Source organism: Oncorhynchus masou, chromosome 31 (genome assembly GCF_036934945.1).
Source record: "Oncorhynchus masou masou isolate Uvic2021 chromosome 31, UVic_Omas_1.1, whole genome shotgun sequence".
NCBI classification, from domain to species: domain Eukaryota; kingdom Metazoa; phylum Chordata; class Actinopteri; order Salmoniformes; family Salmonidae; genus Oncorhynchus; species Oncorhynchus masou.
In genome coordinates this window covers 61,551,666-61,567,561 of record NC_088242.1, presented here as the reverse complement: position 1 = coordinate 61,567,561, position 15,896 = coordinate 61,551,666, and the positions used below count along the sequence as shown (strand labels likewise).

Below are 15,896 nucleotides of genomic sequence, written 5' to 3'. Positions count from 1 at the left end.
AAAATATCCCTTTATTAGTCCCTTGATGTCGATGACGCTGGGCTCCATTCCTTTTTCCCAGGCACTCTTCAGAGGTCTATAGTATGTACTCTTCATTCACTCCTTCATTCATTCACAAGTCTTTCATGTGCAAGAAAACCTTTATGATGTCTTGCTTGAAAGGCCCACATTCGTAAAAAAACAAAAGGGTATTTTATCCCATGATCTATTAGCAAGCAGAATCTTACTCATCCCTGTCTCCCACAGACTGTCACCACTGTCTTTCCCAACCCCCTAAGCCCCAATCCTTCCACTCCAACTCAGCCCTGTCTCCCTATCCACTGATCCCCCATTGAAATTCCACTGTACCCTCAGATGAACCATCAAACAAGCAAAGCGTCAATACAGGACTAAGATTGAATCCTACAACACCGGCACTGAAGCTTGTCGGATGTGGCAGGGCTTGCAAACCATAATAGTTGACAAAGGGAACTTTTTGTCAACTATTATGCTGCCCAGTGAGACAAGATGAGCTAAATTTATTTTATGCTTGCTTCGAGGCAAGCAACACTGAAGCATGCATGAGAGTACCAGCTGTTCCGGAAAACTGTGTGATCACGCTCTCCGTAGCCTTGTGTGAGTAAAACATTTAAACAGGTCAACATTCACAAGGCCGATGGGCCAGATGGATAACCAGAACGTGTACTCAGAGCATTCACGGACCAACTGGCACGTGTCTTCACTGATATTTTCAATATCTCCCTGACCGAGTCTGTAATACCTACATGTTTCAAGCAGACCACCATAGTCCCTGTGCCCAAGAAAGCAAAGGTAATCTGCCTAAATGACTACCTCCCAGTAGCACTCACATCGGTAGCCATGATGTGCTTTGAAAGGCTGGTCATGGTTCACATCAACACCATTATCCAGGAAACACTAGACCCACTACACTTCGCATACCGCTCCAACTGCTACCTGGTTTAGCCCCGGCCTACTAACTGTTAGCTTGTTAGCACAGGCCTGCTAACCGTCTGAATCGCAAACACCCACTGGACCCATATTTACTTTCTATCTCTTTTCGATTTTTAATTTGTTTATACCTTCCGGTAACCTGCCTCACCCAATGTGATACGGAATCGCTATTATTTTTAATTTTTAGAACACACTCAAGAACCTCCAGAAGCTAACCAGCTAACTAGCTACAAGCTATTTAGTCATTGTTAGTTTTTTTAACCTGGATAACACTCGCCAGTCCAGCTTCCCTGCCCCATCCACCGCTGCCCCCTGGACACTGATCACTTGGCTACATAGTTGAGGCACGCTGGACTGTCCATTAATCACGGTACTCCATTCTGCTTGTTTATGTTTTATCTGTCGGCCCCGTTGCCTAGTCAACGCCATTTTACCTTGTTGTGCTAGCTGATTAGCTGTTGTTGTCTCACCTACTGTTTTAGCTAGCTTTCCCAATTCAACACCTGTGATTACTGTATGCCTCGCTGTATGTCTCAAATGTCAATATGCCTTGTATACTGTTGTTCAGGTTAGTTATCATTGTTTTAGTTCACAATGGAGCCCCTAGTTCCACTCTTCATACCCCTGATACCTCCTTTGTCCCACCTCCCACATGCGGTGACCTCACCCATTACAACCAGCATGTCCAGAGATACAACCTCTCTCATCATCACCCAGTGCCTGGGCTTACCTCCGCTGTACCCGCACCCCACCATACCCCTGTCTGCGCATTATGCCCTGAATATATTCTACCATGCCCAGAAACCTGCTCCTCTTATTCTCTGTCCCCAATGCTCTAGGCGACCAGTTTTGATAGCCTTTAGCCGCACCCTCATACCACTCCTTCTCTGTTCCGTGGGTGATGTGGAGGTAAACCCAGGCCCTGCATGTCCCCATGCACCCTCATTTGTTGACTTCTGTGATCGAAAAAGCCTTGGTTTCATGCATGTCAACATCAGAAGCCTCCTCCCTAAGTTTGTTTTACTCACTGCTTTAGCACACTCTGCTAACCCTGATGTCCTTCCAGTGTCTGAATCCTGGCTCAGGAAGGCCACCAAAAATTCCGAGATTTCCATACCCAACTATAACATCTTCCGTCAAGATAGAACTGCCAAAGCGGGAGGAGTTGCAGTCTACTGCAGAGATAGCCTGCAATGTAATGTCATACTTTCCAGGTTCATACCCAAACAGTTCGAACTACTAATTTTGAAAATTACTCTCTCCAGAAATAAGTCTCTCACTGTTGCCGCCTGCTACCGACCCCCTCAGCTCCCAGCTGTGCCCTGGACACCATTTGTGAATTGATCGCCCCCATCTAGCTTCAGAGTTTGTTCTGTTAGGTGACCTAAACTGGGATATGCTTAACACCCCGGCAGTCCTACAATCTAAGCTAGATGCCCTCAATCTCACACAAATCATCAAGGAACCCACCAGGTACAACCCTAACTCTGTAAACAAGGGCACCCTCATAGATGTTATCCTGACAAACTGTCCCTCCAAATACACCTCCGCTGTCTTCAACCAGGATCTCAGCGATCACTGCATCATTGCCTGTATCCGCTGGAGCCGCAGTCAAACGACCACCCCTCATCACTGTCAAACGCTCCCTAAAACACTTCTGTGAGTTTCTAATCGACCTGGCCCGGGTATCCTGGAAGGACATTGACCTCATCCTGTCAGTTGAGGATGCCTGGTCATTCTTTAAAAGTAACTTCCTCACCATTTTAGATAAGTATGCTTCGTTCAAAAAATGCAGAACTAAGAACAGATACAGCCCTCGGTTCACTCCAGACCTGACTGCCCTCGACCAGCACAAAAACATCCTGTGGCGGACTGCAATAGCATCGAATAGTCCCCGCGATATGCAACTGTTCAGGGAAGTTAGGAACCTATACACGGAGTCAGTCAGGAAAGCTAAGGCCAGCTTCTTCATGCAGAAGTTTGCATCCTGTAGCTCCAACTCCAAAAAGTTCTGGGACACTGTGAAGTCCATGGAGAACAAGAGCACCTCCTCCCAGCTGCCCACTGCACTGAGGCTAGGTAACACGGTCACCACCGATAAATCCATGATTATCGAAAACTTCAACAAGCATTTCTCAACGGCTGGCCATGCCTTCCGCCTGGCTACTCCAACCTCGGCCAACAGCTCCCCCCCCGCAGCTCCTCGCCCAAGCCTCTCCAGGTTCTCCTTTACCCAAATCCAGATAGCAGATGTTCTGAAAGAGCTGCAAAACCTGGACCCGTACAAATCAGCTGGGCTTGACAATCTGGACCCTCTATTTCTGAAACTATCCGCCGCCATTGTCGCATATTACCAGCCTGTTCAACCTCTCTTTCATATCGTCTGAGATCCCCAAGGATTGGAAAGCTGCAGCAGTCATCCCCTCTTCAAAGGGGAGATACCCTGGACCCAAACTGTTACAGACCTATATCCATCCTGCCCTGCCTATCTAAGGTCTTCGAAAGCCAAGTCAACAAACAGGTCACTGACCATCTCGAATCCCACCGTACCTTCTCCGCTGTGCAATCTGGTTTCCGAGCCGGTCAGGTGCACCTCAGCCACACTCAAGGTACTAAACGATATCATAACTGCCATCGATAAAAGACAGTACTGTGCAGCCGTCTTCATCAACCTTGCCAAGGCTTTCGACTCTGTCAATCACCATATTCTTATCGGCAGACTCAGTAGCCTCGGTTTTTCGGATGACTGCCTTGCCTGGTTCACCAATTACTTTGCAGACAGAGTTCAGTGTGTCAAATCGGAGGGCATGCTGTCCGGTCCTCTGGCAGTCTCTATGGGGGTGCCACAGGGTTCAATTCTCGGGCCGACTCTTTTCTCTGTATATATCAATGATGTTGCTCTTGCTGCGGGCAATTCCCTGATCCACCTCTACGCAGACGACACCATTCCCCCGTCCTTGGACACTGTGCTATCTAACCTCCAAACGAGCTTCAATGCCATACAACACTCCTTCCGTGGCCTCCAACTGCTCTTAAACGCTAGTAAAACCAAATGCATGCTTTTCAACCGATCGCTGCCTGCACCCGCATGCCCGACTAGCATCACCACCCTGGATGGTTCCGACCTTGAATATGTGGACATCTATAAGTACCTAGGTGTCTGGCTAGACTGTAAACTCTCCTTCCAGACTCATATCAAACATCTCCAATCGAAAATCAAATCAAGAGTCGGCTTTCTATTCCGCAACAAAGCCTCCTTCACTCACGCCTCCAAACTTACCCTAGTAAAACTGACTATCCTACCGATCCTCGACTTCGGAGATGTCATCTACAAAATTGCTTCCAACACTCTACTCAGCAAACTGGATGCAGTTTATCACAGTGCCATCCGTTTTGTCACTAAGCACCTTATACCGCCCACCACTGCGACTTGTATGCTCTAGTCGGCTGGCCCTCGCTACATATTCGTCGCCAGACCCACTGGCTCCAGGTCATCTACAAGTCCATGCTAGGTAAAGCTCCGCCTTATCTCAGTTCACTGGTCACGATGGCAACACCCATCCAGCACGCGCTCCAGCAATCTCACTGATCATCCCTAAAGCCAACACCTCATTTGGCCGCCTTTCGTTCCCGTACTCTGCTGCCTGTGACTGGAACGAATTGCATATTGGAGACTTTTATCTCCCTCACCAGAAACATCTGCTATCTGAGCAGCTAACCGATCGCTGCAGCTGTACATAGTCTATTGGTAAATAGCCCACCCATTTTCACCTACCTCATCCCCATACTGTTTTTATTTATTTATTTTTCCTCTTTTGCACCCAACCATCTGATCATTTATCACTCCAGTGTTAATCTGCAAAATTGTAATTATTCGCCTACCTCCTCATGCCTTTTGCACACAATGTATATAGACTCCCCTTTTTTTCTACTGTGTTATTGACTTGTTAATTGTTTACTCCATGTGTAACTCTGTGTTGTCTGTTCACACTGCTATGCTTTATCTTGGCCAGGTCGCAGTTGCAAATGAGAACTTGTTCTCAACTAGCCTACCTGGTTAAATAAAGCAGAAATAAAAATAAAAAAAATAAAAATCCACAGATGAAGCAATCTCATCACTCCACACTGCCCAGGACAAAAGGAACACCTATGTGAGAATGCTGTTCATTGACTACAGCTCCGCGTTCAATACCATAGAGCACACAAAGTTCATCACTAAGCAAAGGACACTGGGACTAAACATCTCCCTCTGCAACCCCTCAGGGGTGCATGCTTCGTCCCCTCCTGTAGTCCCTGTTCACCCATGACTGCGTGGCCAAGCATGACTCCAAAGTCAACAGTGGTAGGTCAGATCACCAACAATGATGAGACAGGACATAGGGAGGAGGTCAGAGACCTGGCAGTGCCGTGCCAGGACAACAACATCTCGCTCAACATGAGCAAGACAAATGAGCTGATCGTGGACTACAAGAAAAGAAGGGCCGAACACACCCCCATTCACATCGACGGGGCTCTAGTGGAGCGGGTCGAGAGTTTCAAGTACATTGGTGTCCACATCACCAACAAACTATCATGGCCCAAACACACCAAGACAGTTGTGAAGAGGGCACGGCGACACCTTTTCTCCCTTGGCATCCGACCGTAAGGCGCTACAGAGTGTAGTGTGTACGGCCCAGTACATCACTGGGGTCATGCTTCCTGCCATCCAGGACCTGTCTACTAGGCGGTGTCAGAGGAAGGCCCAAAATATTGTCAAAAGACTCCAGTCAAACAAGTCATGGACTGTTCTGTTTGTCACCTCCAACTCATCCAATGATCCCACATCCCTCCACCTCCAACTCACCCATGGCTTCCCCAACCCCCCAGCCCCCAACCCTCCATCCCTCCACCCCAACTCACCCCTGTCTTCCCCAACCCCCATCCCTCCATCCCTCCACCCCAACTCACCCCTGACTTCCCCAACCCCCATCCCTCCATCCCTCTACTCCAACTCAACCCTGTCTTCCCCAACCCCCCAGCCCCCATCCCTCCACCCCAACTCACCCCTGTCTTCCCTACCCCCCCAGCCCCCAGCTCTCATCCCCAACTCACTCCTAATTTCTCCAGCCCCCATCCTTCTTCTAAACTCACCTTTGTCTTCTCCAATCCCTCATCCAGAGCTGGTGTTATGGGTAGGCCTTAGTGGGCCTGCCCTACCCTACATCCTTGCCCGTCCAAAATAAAATGTTTAAATATTTGACAGAAAGACTCATCAGTCACAGATAAAGCATCTGAGCAAACGAAACAGAGCCCTATCTGTCTCAGTATTTATAGGCCATGTACAGTATCTGATGCTGTCTGGCCAAAAAGAGTATGAAATGTCATACTCTTTTTGGCCATACACAATCAGATATATGGTCTACATATAGGAAGACAGAGGAGCGCTGTTTCGCTAGATCGGATACGTTCTCCGGTGAGATTGTATTAGCCGGGTGCATAGTGCACTGTTCAGATTCTAGAATTATTTTGGACAAATGTCAAAGGTAACCTACTTTTTGAAGTTATTTGTTTGACAATCAGATGAAAACATTATGACTGGGTATGTTCATGCCACATTCAAAGGCAATACATTTACAGTGACTCAACTGACTCAACTGACTCATTCTGGCACCGGCTCTGCCCTCATCCCAACTCACCCCTGCCTTCTCCATCCCCAATCCATCATACCAACTCACGCCTGTGATCCCCAGCCCCATCCCTCTTTCCAAACTCACAGATCGTGCTCTCCACTACCTAAAATAGACTGCACAATACTATGAGAATGGTTGATCATTATCAGTGGAAAGTATTTACGCCTGTCTTGTTTTTTTTATATATATTTTTTTATCCTCAAGTAGACCAACATGATGTCATTATGTCTATGATGTTCTATGACTGTTGAGAAGTCAGATCATACTGAACAGAAGATGTATTTGTGTCTGTTGTTCAATGTCATTATTATCCAACCTTTTTTGTACCAGCGATAGCTTACATTTCAAGAAGTAATTCAGAATGGACTAAAACAGTGTCAGTTTACTGACAGACTGGTCAGCAACATCGTAGAGAGACCCTATTAAGAGAACATATCATTCCCATAGATGTTTGTATTTCGGCCAATACATTTAGTCTCAATGAAGTATGACCTCATAGGAAATATGATGATTGATAGAGATAGACAGACAGACAGACAGACAGACAGACAGACAGACAGACAGACAGACAGACAGACAGACAGACAGACAGACAGATTCATTCTGCTCAGACTTAATTTCTCTTTTCCTCTCTTGGTCTCTCTGGATTCACATTTCTTAGTTTCACCTGCTAGTAATGATTTGACCAGTGTGGTGGGATTGCACATGGATCCTTGTGGACTTTGATGAAGGATTTCACTTTGCCTTTTCCATGTGTTTGTATAGTGTTTAAAATAAAACTGATAAAATAATATAATGATTTAGATGCACTATTGTAAAGTGGCTGTTCCACTGGATGTCAGAAGGTGAATTCACCAATTTGTAAGTCGCTCTGGATAAGAGCGTCTGCTAAATGACTTAAATGTAAATGTAAATGTAAATGATAATCGCTTGCTGGATACATTTGTCCAGTTCACTTTTTAAAATATACTTTCAAATGTATCTATTTCAGACTGCACAGTGAACTCTGGATCTTAACCTGAAATAATTCCCTTTCACAGGAAATTGCCCACTTACTTGGTTTATATCTCTTTTCAGACAACGATCCACCTCATATGTGGAAGTTCCATATTCATCATCCTCCCCTTGTGAAATATATATCAGATATGAAATATGCATCACAATGTCTGAAGATAAAACTCGTGATGACATCACTTGCATTGCCTGGCAAGCAAAACAATTAAATATTTAGTTTATCTCTAAGATCTCTGGGTACAGTACATGGTGAGCTTAATGTTTTTCAATCCTCCTGTTTTCTACCACTGGCTTTGTTCATAGTCCTTAGAATTTTGACCAAATTATCTGAGTTTGGGATTATAGCACTGCAATCGTTTTACCAGTGGGTATAGAGATTTTTCATGCTAGCCTATAGGACTATAATTTGGATTCGAATATTGACCAAGCTATATAAAGATCTTAAAATACAATAAGATAACTAAGTTAAAATATCTAACAGTACTCAGAAATAAATAATATATCTGAAATTATCTGATCTGTTGCTTCAAGTAGATGTCAAACTTGCACTGTGTCGTTTTTACCCCATTGAGTCGCACACATATCTCAGTCAAAGAGCAGAGATTCACACTCATTCAGTCCCAGTTCCCCCAACACATTCCGGACAGTCTCAGACTCACCCCTGCAGGTTCCCCAGGCCGTCTCCTACCATATTCTTCACCTCCTCCTTCCCTGGTTTCAGAATCTGCTCCTTCAGCCCTGCAAACCCCCCGAAAGGCATCTTCCTCTGCTTCTCCCTGTCCTTCTCCCTCTCTTTATTTCACAGGAGTATGTATCTCCCCCTCTCTCTTGCGCGCTTTTCTCTGGGAAAGACAATCAAATATCTGCTAGATGTGGTTGCTCATTCTTCCTGAGATTTTAGGCACAAAGGGGCTTGCTCCGCATTTGTGTGGTACCACGGGTCCCTCAGACGTTCCTCAGATGTGAGATGGGCTTCTGCTGTCTGCTCCTCTTTGGCGTGACCAGGGACTGGGAGGCAAGGGGATGATGGTCAAGTGAGGAGGGGCTAGGTGGAGGTGAAAGGTGATCGTGTTGAGGCTAAGGGTGTGTCAGATGAACTCCTCAATGTCCAAGGCACCAGATAGAGCTCCTAGCATGGCATAGTTCAGCTCACCTCCAAAAGGTTTGGTGGGAAGAGAGATAAAGGGAAAGAGGGAGGGAGAGAGAGAAGGAAAGAGTACAATCCTCCACCTCAGTATCTTGGCATGGTGAGCTATGTGTGGATGGGTGCAGCAGGACTAAACAGCCCCCTTTGCTTTCCTCTCCATCTGATAGCTCCAACACTAATTGCTAAAAAGAGGGTCTGGGGTACCTAACTGCTCTAGCAGGTACCTCTAGCACTACCTCTTTAGCCAAGAATGTTCATCTGATACCAACCCAGTGGATCAATGATATAATATTGACAAGCTGCATTCATAGAGACCAGAGCAGGATGTGCGCAGGTGAAACGTAAGACACAACTATCATCAGGTTCGCTGGTACAACACTCCCATTCTTTGCCAGCATTTCCATAGCACTATCATTTGGATTAGCTGTCAGCAGCAACAGAGTTAGCTACCCACGATCTATTCAGACAGACGTACATTTACCTATTCACAGTCACACCAAATTACACCTTTATGTGGGTTTCCCATAACTATATGCTTATTTAACTGGTACAGGCAAGCCCCAGAACCCAATCGTTGGCCAGTGTGAATCTCTTTATTTGCCAGGTCATTAAATATGCATGGGATTTTAAGAATTCCAATATAGACATTTTAAAAATGTATCAGTAGAATGTTGGTTGGTGCAACGAGCTCTCGGGCTCTGTTTTACTGATGGGTTGCTCCAGAGTGACGGCTTGGGGCGGTGCTGCTACTTCACTAGTCTGTGAGCTCCATAAATAAACTGTGGATCCGTCTCCCGAGTGGGCTCTCTCTCAATAAGGCCCTTCATGACAGAAATATAACAGGCCAGTTGTCAGTGTAACATGGGATAAAGCCAGTTTCCTTTCTCTGTAGGCATTTACAGTAAATGCATGTATTGTACTATGTATGTATATGTTGATACTCACATGATGTGTGTGTGTGTCGTAAAATTTCCCTGCTAACACTTTCTGCAAGGACCCAAATTCCAGACCCTCCAGGGGATGAGAAAATGAGGGAATTCTGGATTTAGGTTTCGTTGAGGTGGTGATGATGCTCTAGTAGTATAGCTCAGTATGTCGATGGAGATGCTATCTGGGATGACATGATAAGTTGGTTGTGCTTTCATGTGATGGATCATTGATAGGGCCCGGAGTGTGGTCTCATGTCGGATAAAGTAACGACTCTTAATGTCTACGTTGTGACATGTCACGTTAAAATTATGCCACCTGTCAGAGACAATGGGGCCCGGAGTGTACATTCAACTCCATGGGGGTTCTTCGCAATACAATTTCAGGAAAAGTCTTGCCTACCATCTAGTGGCTAGAAGGGCGTACAGGCCCCGACCAAGTTGTGGTACATACTGTACTTCACACTAAAACCATATCTATAAATTGCCAAAAGTCTATAAGAGGCTTTATAAACGTTTTGAGGGGTGCTTTAATGTAAAGTGGTACTACTAATATTGCCTCACCTCTTTGTCAATAATTCCAGAATGAACAGAGAAGATGAAAGAAGTAGTAAATAAGATATCATTTTGTACACTATGTGTGTGTGTGAATATGTTGCATTTGATAGTAGCCTACGTCTGTTTATTTCCATGTTATAGCCTCAGCTATTCAAGATTACTCAGATTTAAATCCATGAAAACATATGCTGGATGAATGTAGGGGGCCTTAAAGCTGTTGTCAGTGAGTCATGGACAGTCATGGCTTTGCACTGCCATTATAACTACTGTAGACCAATGCCTCGCTGTTAAATATACTCATACGGAAAACTAAGCTAATATAATATATCAACATATAGCAAAATACCAGACAAAAGTTTGGACATACCTACTCATTGCAGGGTTTTTCTTTATTTGACTATTTTCTACATTGTAGTATAATAGTGAAGACTACAACACTACGAAATAACACATAGGGAATCATGTAGTAACCAAAAAAGTGCTAAACAAATCTAAATCTATTTTATATTTGAGATTCTTCAAAGTAGCCACCCTTTGCCTTGACAACAGCTTTGCACACTCTTGGCATTCTCTCAACCAGCTTCACCTGGAATGCTTTTCCAACAGTCTTGAAGGAGTTTCCACATATGCTATGTCAAACTGTCAAAAGAATCACTACACTAATTCCGCTGAATTCAAATGAAAAGAAAACCACAGCTTTCTCGGATGCCTTTGTTTTGCTGTTTTTGAGGTAGTACAGTCAGTAACAATTTTGTAATTCACATTTCAATTGGTTTTCCTTTAATGACACTAAAGTAGAACATCAGGTTAATTTTCATTAGGATACACATTTTACAACAGAAAACAAAAATGCACCTTTCTTATTGGACAAGTACAGGTAGTCACGCACTGTTTTCGTCCATTTGATAGGTTTCCTAATGAATACAACCCCCTTTCCTTTATTAGTTCTTTCCAATGTGAACAGAGATAAAATAATGTCAAATAACATCTTCACACTGCTCATGTGCTCCTGACCTCTCCCAATTATTATCTTTTAATGAGTCTTGATTGAATTAGTCAAATTGTAAGAGGCACCCTTATATGCTTAAGATCTTTGAATGCTGTCTAGTGGTTGTAACTATTTGTGTACTGTCCTACTTCTCTGGGACCTTGTGCTTCCACTTCCTATTCCCTGTCCTTTCTTGTTATGACGGCATCATCCCTTGGCCGGTTTTGAAAAACTCATTTGACCCTGTTTGTGCAGCCTAGTTGCCTTGTTTTGCTGTTACATATTTACACAGCTTCGATCACTGCAGCAGTAGTTGAAATAGGCTAATATGAACTTCAGTATGAATCAGCCTTTTTTTTCTTGTGTAAATGTATAGGATGTTACATCTATTCTATTGGCCTACATTGTAACAGTTCATCCAGTTTGAAGGCTTTATAACATTCATTCCCTTAAAGATGAAATCCTTAATAGTAAAACAGTCCGTTTGCGATATTACAACAACAAAGAACTTACTGCAAACAACAAACACAGATTCTCCCCCCTCTGACATCATTGCACGCGTGATAGAAGAGCACAATATATACTGCAATTGTTGTTACCACGCTGCTCCTCAGCTCAGCAATTAAAAACAATAACAATGTGGTGCGGCGGCCAGAGGTGCTGTTTCCCCTTACTGAGGATTCCAACTTTAAACATACCTTCAAATACAAATATATGCACTTAATTATAATATAAAATAACTATAAGAAAAGCAGGTTTTAAATTCATGTAAGCCATCATTTAATCCCTCTCCCTGTTACCATTGAATGGCCTGTTCTTCTGTGTAACGTCTGCATCTCGTGCTCATGTGAGTGAGCATTGGACAGGAGGTTATGTGAATGCAGGAAAATGATTCAGGACGAGAGTGAGTTAGTGAATGAATGTGAATGAGATGGAAGGGTGCGTGCGTGGGGACTGAGCATTGTCCCCTCTCCAAAGCCTGGTAATCCCATTGCAGATCTTCAGTGGAGAGAGCAGGATTAAACATCTGATCTGGTAATGGGGCTATTTGGGTCACTGGGTCGTTGGGTCTGTGAAACAGGCACTGGGTAATACATAGGCGACAGGGACAGGAGCTACGCTTGGCCTATCCTGTGTTCTTGTCTCATTGCCTGGACCTATCATGAGTCATGACTGGACACACACACACACGCACACAGCCCAGTGAGCTGTTTATGGTCAGGTCATATATTTGAAATAGTTCTGTTTGTGTTTGGATATGTGTGCTGGTGGAGAAAAAACAAAGCCACTCTGTCTCTGCCCAGCTTGATAACCCCCACCTCAGCCGCGGGCATGACCTCAGGCATGGAGCTGCCCCAGGAAAGGCAAGGGAAGCATGGACATGTACGTGTGTGGTGCACTCTACGCGCCCGCTTTCGTCTGTGGGTCTTTTCCTGGGGGTTGAGACCTCTTGCTGTTTGGATTTTAAAATCCAACCGTTGTAATGGAAGAGGGCTGCGCTTGGGGGATGTGTGTGGCTGTCCCACCATGCTAAGGATGGCTGTGTAGCACCTCAAATCTCTCAAAGGTCACCTACAAAACAGTTGCTTGGCCTGCTAACCCACTTGTGATGAGTTAATGAGATGGACTAGTTAATTAATTAATTGAGTTAATTCTTTACCATTTAAAAAATATGTATGTTTTCTTTATTTAACCTTTATTTTGACAGGGAGTCAATGCTGAACCCAAGGTCTCTTTTCCAGGTGAGCCCGGTTAAGCACAACAATATATACATGTTATTATAGACAACAATTAATGAAAAGCAAAGAACAATCACAAACTGACACCCTAACATCTGTCTGAAATGCCCTAGAGGCACCAATTCCTCCTATTTTAAAGTGCTTTGGCGATCAGTGGAGATCGAAGGGATCTTCAGAGTTTTGCTTTTGGACTATGTGCTCACCAGGCATCAAGGAGATTGTAATCAGAGACTATACTGTATGTTGGCGAACCGGACACATGAAAAGGAGGGTGAACACGAAGAGTACGGGGCAACAGCAGGCGGACAGCAGTGGGACTAAGGACTCTAGAAATGAGGAAAGGACCAATGAAATGGGGAGAATGTTTGCGGGATTCCATCCGGAAGGGCAGGTCCTGAGTGGACAACCATGCCCGATACGATAGCAGGGAGCCGGAGTCCGGTGGTTATCTGCTTGTCGACGATACCTGGAGGTGGTCTTGAGAAGAGCCGCCTGAGCACTTTTCCAGGTATGCCGACAGCAGTGAACAAACATCTGGGCTGAAGGTATGTTGACCTCAACTTCTTGTTCTCGGAAGAGCTGAGGCTGATACACCATGGAGCATTCGAAGGTGGAGAGTCCAGTGGCCGAGCAGTGGAGAGTGTTCCTTGCATATTCCACCCAGACCAGATGCTGACTCCAGGTGGTGGGGTTACTGGCAACAAGACGGAGTGCCGTCTCCATGTCTTGATTGGCTCGCTCCGACTGGCCATTGGATTGGGGATGAAACCCAGAGGACAGGCTGGCCGATGACCCGATAAGGGTGCAGAATGCCTTCCACAATTGGGAGTAAAACTCAGGACCTCGATCCAAGACAATTTCCACCAAGAGTCCATGGATTCAGAAGACGTGCTCCACCATGAGCTGTGACCTCTCCTTGGCTGAAGGTAACTTAGGAAGAGGGATGAAATGGATGGCCTGGTGAACCAATATACCATCGTCAGGATGGTGATGTTGCCATCTGACGGTGGAAGCCAAGTGACAAAATCAAGGGAAATATGGGACCAGGAGCGATGAGGAACAGGGAGTGGCTGAAGGAGACCATACGGAGCTTGCCACGGAGTCTTGCTTTGAGCACACACAATGCATGTGGCGATGAAGGCCGAGACAACAGGTGCCATGGTGGGCCACCAGAAGCGTTGTTGGAGGAAAGCCAGGGTACGACGAGCACCAGGATGACCGGTAAGTCTTGTGCCTTGCGGACCATAGTCTCAATACCCCAAACAACCGAAGCTGCCAAACATGAAGCAGGGAGGCTGGTCTCTGATTCAGAGGGTGTGGCAGCAGAACTGTACTGGCGGGAAAGGGCATCCAGCTTCAATTTGTTGGACCCTGGGCGGTAGGAGATTGTGAAATTGAACCTGAGATTGAGACGATGGGACATGAAGGCACAGGGATGAAGCTTTTGGTCATGGATGGATTGCTGGGAAAGGACGGCCCCTACTCCCACGTCGGAAGCGTCAACCTTCACCACAAACTAAGTGGTCGGATCCGGATGGATAAGGATAGGGGCAGTGGTGAATCGTTGCTTCAGATCCATGCTTCTACACCTGCATTGCTTGCTGTTTGGAGTTTTAGGCTGGGTTTCTGTACAGCACTTTGAGATTTCAGCTGATGTACGAAGGGCTATATAAATAAATTTGATTTGAAAAGCCTTGTCCACTGCTGGGGACTATGTGAACGGTATCTTGGGAGAGGTGAGTGCAGAGAGGAGAGCCGTCAGGTTGCTGTAGCCCCGAATGAAACAGTGGTAAAAATATGCAAACCCCAGAAAGAGTTGTAGCTGCACCCTGGTCGTGGGTTGGGGTCATATCGACCACTACTCTCACTTTCTCCAGATTCATCTGAACATTCCCTTCAGTGGTAATGTATCGCAGAAAAGAGATCGTGGAGCAGTGGAACTCGCACTTCTCCGCTTTTACAAACGGATACTCCAGGAGGCGATTATGGACTTGTAGAACATGGAGAACGTGTTCTTGGGCAGAACGGGTGAAAAACAGGATGACGTTGAGGTAGACAAAGTCAAAACAATTCAACATGTCCCGGAGCACATCGTTGACCAGGGTCTGGAAGACAGTGGGTGCGTTGGTGAATCCAAACGGTATTACCAGGTACTCATAGTGTCCACTGGCTGTGTTGAAAGCTGTATTCCACTCGTCTCCTTTGCATATCCAAACAAGGTGGTAGGCATTCCGGAGGTCCAGTTTTGAAAAGATGGTAGCCCCCTGGAGAGGTTCGAAAGCCGAGGAGAGGAGTGGTAGTGGGTACCGATTCTTGATCGTGATATCATTGAGTCCCCGGTAATCAATACATGGACGCAGGGTCTTGTCCTTCCCCAAAAAGAAGAACCCTGTGCCGGCAGGAGAGGCAGAAGGAGGAATGCTCGCAGCAGCCAGAGAGTTCTCAATGTACTCCTCCATGGCCTTGGTCTCAGGGCCAGACAGGGAATATAGCCGGCCTTAAGGCGGTGTGGTGCCTGGGAGGAGATCAATAGCACAATCGTAACGGGTGATGTGGAGGAAAGAGGTAGCACAAGCCTTGCTGAAAACCTCCAGGTCATAATACTCTGCGGGAAGAGAGATCCGGGGCTGTACTTAACCCTGGAGACAGATGTTCCGGGAAAGGCTGCACCGCCTTTAGACAATGTGAATGGTTGAACGGATTCCAACCCAGGATTGAACCTATGGTCTGGTCAATGTCGGGGTTCTGGAGCCAAAAAATCCCAAAACAGGGATGTGACGGGACTCAATAAGGAGAAGCTGTATTGGCTCACTGTAATTACCAGATATCCACAGATTAATGGGAACTGTGCTGTGCTTGAATCCCAATGGAGCGGCCGTCCAGTGCTCTGGCATCCATCCATAG

General features: G+C 45.7%; 1 pseudogene; it reads right to left on the bottom strand.

The window, feature by feature from the left end:
* Positions 1–8,394, bottom strand: part of LOC135525256 (vesicular glutamate transporter 3-like) — a 41,537-nt pseudogene extending 33,143 nt beyond the window's left edge.
* Positions 8,395–15,896: the final 7,502 nt, after the last annotated feature.